At 33.3% G+C, this 6088-nt stretch overlaps 1 pseudogene; it reads left to right on the plus strand.

Moving 5' to 3' along the window:
* The first annotated feature begins 5398 nt into the window (after positions 1 to 5398).
* On the plus strand, positions 5399 to 5540 carry LOC145253070 (U2 spliceosomal RNA; annotated as a pseudogene).
* The last annotated feature ends 548 nt before the right edge of the window (positions 5541 to 6088 follow it).

Here is a 6088-nt window from a genome sequence, read left to right on the forward strand (position 1 = left end):
TCCAACGACACAAACATGACGTAACACGTAAAGAAAAATTTGTCTACTTCTAACCAATTTCCACAACTACTGCAAAAATTTCGAAATCGAATTTGTTTATTTTATTTCTGAGTTAAATTTCTGTCTAAACATTCAAAGCTGTAAATCCACATTTTTTCAAAATCTAATTGTTTTGTTGTTTAATAATAATAATAATAATAATAATAATAATAATAATAATAATAATAATAATAATAATTGATCAGTTTACTCGGTGTTGCCCCGGCATGCTAATATAATGGTACAGACGTAAGTGGTATCGATGCGGGTAACATTTATTTTAATTTAGATTTATGCAAAGTGGGAGGAAACCTTTCGTGTAAAGTTAATAATTTTTGTGAAATTTTAAATATATGCATTAGATATTAATTAATCATTATTTCCCAAATTTGAGACTTTTTCGTGCATTTCATCAAGTGTTTACTAAGATTAATAAAATAAAATATTTCTGACTAGCATTTTAGCCCGGCGTTGCCCTGGTGTTTGGAGGTGTATGTTGAGCAAAAAAAAAAAAAATTTGCGGTCAATTTTTTAAACTTTGACCCCTATTATGACCTCTTAACATTTACTTTTTGGGGCTCAAATGAAGTTATTAAGTTAGATCCATGTCCAAGGAACCTATATCTAAAATTTCAAATGTTTAGACCTAAAATTGGCGGAACAGTTTGGTAGAGTTCTCAAAGGTCAAATCGTTGAACTTTGACTCCTTAATAGCCAAATGTCTGTCCGAAAACAGATTACACAGATTTTCCCAAATCTCAGTACCCTGTATATCAAATTTCGAGTCTGTAGACTGAAAATTGACAGTTATTGCGTGGGGAAATGTACACTGACAGACAGACAGACAGACAGACACGTTCACTTTTATAGATATATAGATTTGCATTGGATCTGGCAATAATTCTATATAATATTAAGCTTCTTCCTTCCTTAGTTCGTATGTTACGTTTTGAAAAAGCCAAATACAATTGTTAAAGGCCGAACAGCTTTAGAATGTCAGGTTTGGCTTAAAAAATTACAATTTGGAAACCTTAAACAAGAATATAAGAGTGATCTCCCTTTGATGAAGCCTTGTTTTCAAATATATAATAGCATATGATTAGCGGGATCTGTGAAAATTCCACAGCGGACTCTTTCATATGTTGAAGTTGGCATTCTGTGGATGTTCAGCGTAAATGGAGGCGCCCTTGTATTATTATAGCTTTTTTGTTCAAACTTCAAAGGTATTTATTTATCTAAGCTAGCAGGGACACCCGGTCGTAAAATACGCTTAAGTATGCTTGTATATATTATTATAGGGTCAAGTCGATTCTTATAAGGTTGTGATCTCAAAAATAAAAAAAATATCTATATACTTTTGGTGCATCAGCTTGAATTGAAACCGAAACCAAAACTTATGAAGAAATATATATATAGCGTCTTCAGGTCAGAATCACCCAACATGTTCCCAGCTTCATCCGAGATCATCAACCTACCACCAGAAAATCTCAACTGATAGAATCGTCCATCGGCCAACACTTCGTCGATAAAAAGGAGTGTGGTCTTGTTTTCTCTCCGGAGTGTTTTTCTGTTTTGCACCGGGGACGTACAAAGTTCCACCTGTCTGTCCTCGAAGCACTTGCCATCATTGCCAGCCCCCCCCCCTACTTTGTGCAAGGAGAGAAACCTCCGGCTTCAATTAGAATTATTTGGGTAGTCAGTTTTATTTATTTATTTTTTTTATTTAACCTTCTCTCCGCTCTTACTCCATACCACTACCAAATATTCTAAAAAATAATAATTTTTAGACTTATGACCCTTGAAAAGTTCGCCTGAACGAAAAGCGCTTCGGGTGTATTTTAACGATTTTGTTTTTAATCGACTTATTTATTTTATTGAATTGTGCATTTGTTACATGTAACTTGCCCCATTTTTTTTTCCTTTTCCTCACCCCGTTTTCCATCTTATTTTAGTCGATTGAATTTACGCGACGGTTCACTTCTTTATAATTAATATATATATATATATATATATATATATATATATATATATATATATATATATATGCTGTACTTATGTTTGTAACTTTGTGATATAAAATGAAATAAAATAATATATATATATATATATATATATATATATATATAAGTTTAACTCTCTGAAAAAAATCGGTCTTGTGCCTAATTTGCTCGGTGGGAGAGCAAATAAATACCAACCTCACATATATGACCTATATATTAATTTCCTTCAGCTATAAACGAAACCGAAACCAAAACTTATGAAAACTTCTTAGTAAAATTATTTATAAAAATAGATAACTTGGGTGCCATCAACTCTAATCGAAACCGAAACAAAAACTTATAAAGAATTCGTGGTAAAATGATTTATTACAAGAAGTTGAAGGTCATAACAATGAAATGACAATCACTCGGAAGGAGAAAGATATAAGCGTGACAGACAAAAGAACACACACGCTATCGTATTAATATATAGATTATTGTTCTAATGATGGGCTACACAATTATAGGCTTACTAGTTCAGTAAGTTTGTTTTTAAATTTCAATTTGTTCTTGGCCTTCGGGACAAGATCAAAGTGTAGTATCTTTCTTCAGATGCTTCACTTCTATTTCTTGTTCTCTTTCGGCGGAGGAAAAATCCTTCACGCCTGAGACAATTTTTATTTTTGTACCTTTTCTCCACGTTAAAAAACGACCCTGGTGTCTAACTCTGTCCCGTGGGGAGGCATAGTAAATAGGTACAATCAAATCCATGTGATAGATGTTGATCCAAATTCGAATAAGAAATCTAAGGTTTGGTTTTAATTACCGCTGCGTATATAAATGCCGTTTGTTTTTAATGTTAGAGAATGGAGAGAGAGAGAGAGAGAGAGAGAGAGAGAGAGAGGGGGGGGAGGTGAGTTATAGTGTAGACACGTTGACCGGAAGTCAAGATCAGCTGATTGGATTGCGTGTGAGTCATGTGATCAGGTTAGCTGAATCGAGGAGATTTGGTTGGGACTTGGAAGAGAGCAGACGGCTTTGCCGTTATCTCCTCCCCTTCACTGGGGGTGGGGAACGAACGCTGACGTGTTAGAAATAACAAACCACAGGCCAAATTCACTTTCCTTTCTTCTGCGATCGATCTGGAAGGTGAATAAAAAAAAACTATAGAACCAATTTCTTGTCTTGGTGTGAAATAAATCTTCGTTCCCCAAAACAGGTATCAAGTCTCCCTCCCAGACGAGAATTTCCAGATGGACCAACGAAGAAGCAGAGGTATGTGAAAATGCATGTCACACATATTCACACTTAACAGCATTTGAACATATGTAATAGAAAGACCACTAGATGATCACACACACAACGACATTGACTCTGGTAAGATAGTGAAACACTCAATCCTTTATAAATAGACACGTTTTAATATATCATCTCCATTCCAGTTTCAAACCAATATACATACAAACGCTCATTTTATGATACGACAACGTAACATTAAGTTAAATTTTCCCTCGCCAGGATCAGTTATAAAAATGTATTATATTAATCTAAAACGTCTGTTTGTGCTTTTGTGCGTTTGTGTGTTTATATGTCTGCTAAAAACTTCCGTCGCCTGCATCAGATCGGGTCGAAACCGGTACCATTTGTAAGAGCAATCATTTAGACAAATATGTGAAAATTCGAAGAAAAAAAGAGTCATTCTATGGTGCTATGGTGCTAGGCAAATTTTGGAAGATGGCGTCACTTTTTGCGTCGCATTTTTTTTTTCGGAAGTCACGCACGCGTAGGTTATAGTAAAGTCCCAATTTTGAATTCGATAAATTGGGATTTACATCGAAAATCCATGAATTCAGGAAATTACTTTAAATGGCATGTATTCAAATAAAAAAGTTTGTTTTGAAAATTCTATATCTCACGGCAGAAAAAAAATTAAATTTCTACAATTCTTATTTTGCTCTATCTTGTATATTGAGCAATTTTATTTGTCTGGGATTTAATTATATAAAAATATTTCCCAATATTTGTAAGATTGTGAGTCACAAGATTAATTTGTGATTTAACTATTCTCCTTATTCAGAGATCATATATATATATATATATATATATATATATATATATATATATATATATATATATATATATACAGGGTGCTTCCACAAAGTCTGGCTACATAATGTAGCCAGACTTTGTGGACACCCTGTGTATATATATATATATATATATATATATATAGAGAGAGAGAGAGAGAGAGAGAGAGAGAGAGAGAGAGAGAGAGAGAGAATTTTTTCTTTTTTAAGCCAAAGACAATGCGGGGAAAGACCGGAATTATGAAAGTGAAGAAAGAAAAACAAACAAATGTAGACGGGTGTGCTTGAGTAGAGAAGTGTCTAGCCTTGGTTATAAATAATACATTGAGGTGAGGAAAGATAGACGAATAAGGCTAGACACTCCTCTACTCAAGCACGCCCGTCTACATGTTTTTGTTTTTCTATCTTCACTTTCATAATTCCGGTCATTCCCCGCATTGTCTTTAGCTTAAAAAAAAAAAAAATTCTATATATTTCTTTACCAAAAATGCTTCAAGCAAACTACTACCTACTCTTATATATATATATATATATATATATATATATATATATATATATATATATAATTTACTATTATAATTATTAAATACCTATAGACACTAGTGTTTCATCCTTTTGGGGAATCATCAGTGCAGGGTGTCACGATTAACGCCAATTGAGAGATTCGAACCGCGGCAACGGAAGTCATGTCTGGTTTCATTAGCAAGGACCCGAACCACTCGGCTACCGTCAACAGCGAGAGATACAGTTGAATCTGAACATTTATTCTTATTCAATGCTTTTAACGTCAGTCAGTGATCTAATCATTATATGACGATATGCGCACATTAGCTAAGTTGACTGACTTATATATATATATATATATATATATATATATATATATGTATATATATATATATATATAAAATAAATAAAATAATATATATATATATATGCTGTACTTATGTTTGTAACTTTGTGATATAAAATAAAATAAAATAATATATATATATATATATATATATATATATATACATATATATATATATATATATATATATATATATATAATGAAAAAACTCTCTGAAAAAACTCTCTGAAAAAAATCGGTCTTGTGCCTAATTTGCTCGGTGGGAGAGCAAATAAATACCAACCTCACATATAAGACCTTGGTCAATATAGGGGCAACCTTTCATACCAATTGTCACTATCCAGCTCCCCTACTCCCCGGGGAGTTGGTCCCCATTTCCCCTTCACTCCTCACATTAAAAATCGGCCTTGTGCCTAATTTGCTCAGTGGGGGCGCAAATAAATACCTTTTTCTTGGCTTTTTGGTCAAGATCAAAGTGTAGTATCTGTTCTTACTACATGCTGTACTGATGCTTGTAACTTTGTGATATAAAGTGGGGGATCACTTTTCTCTGTTAATTTAATGTAAAATGATCACCTACCTTACAACCAGTCAGTCTCAAAAGGATTCAAGGCATTCTCCAGATCATTGAAGTTGTTTTTGAAGGATTCCAGTTATTTTTTAAGCATTCAAGTCATTCTTAAGGTGATTCAATTCATCCTTAAGTTCATTAAAGTCATTCTAATCATTTACTTTTTATTTATTTATTTATTTAAGTCATTTCGGCCCATTTTTCGGCCATTTTAGTTTATCTTTAAGAATTTCATGTCAATCCTACATTCACGCATTCATTAATTACACGCGAGCACGCGACTAATGGCCATCGGGATTGCTTTTATTAGCACAACTACATTAATGTAACGGACTTCGTATTACAAATTTGATGCATCTGAATTTGTAAAATGAAGATTGGTTATTCGAATTATTTGGGTTACTCGGGCTAGTGTTCTGATGTTGAGTGTCATTTTCACAACGTACGCAAGAGCCCATGGCGCAATGGTTAGAGTACTTGGAAAAATCAATTGTGAAAGTGATATTCTCTTGAAGGTTCAATTCTCAGCATGGATGATTGAAAAATGCAATAGCGAATTACT

The sequence above is a fragment of the Euprymna scolopes genome, chromosome 29 (genome assembly GCF_053919585.1).
Source record: "Euprymna scolopes isolate OS-2025 chromosome 29, ASM5391958v1, whole genome shotgun sequence".
Lineage (NCBI taxonomy): Eukaryota > Metazoa > Mollusca > Cephalopoda > Sepiida > Sepiolidae > Euprymna > Euprymna scolopes.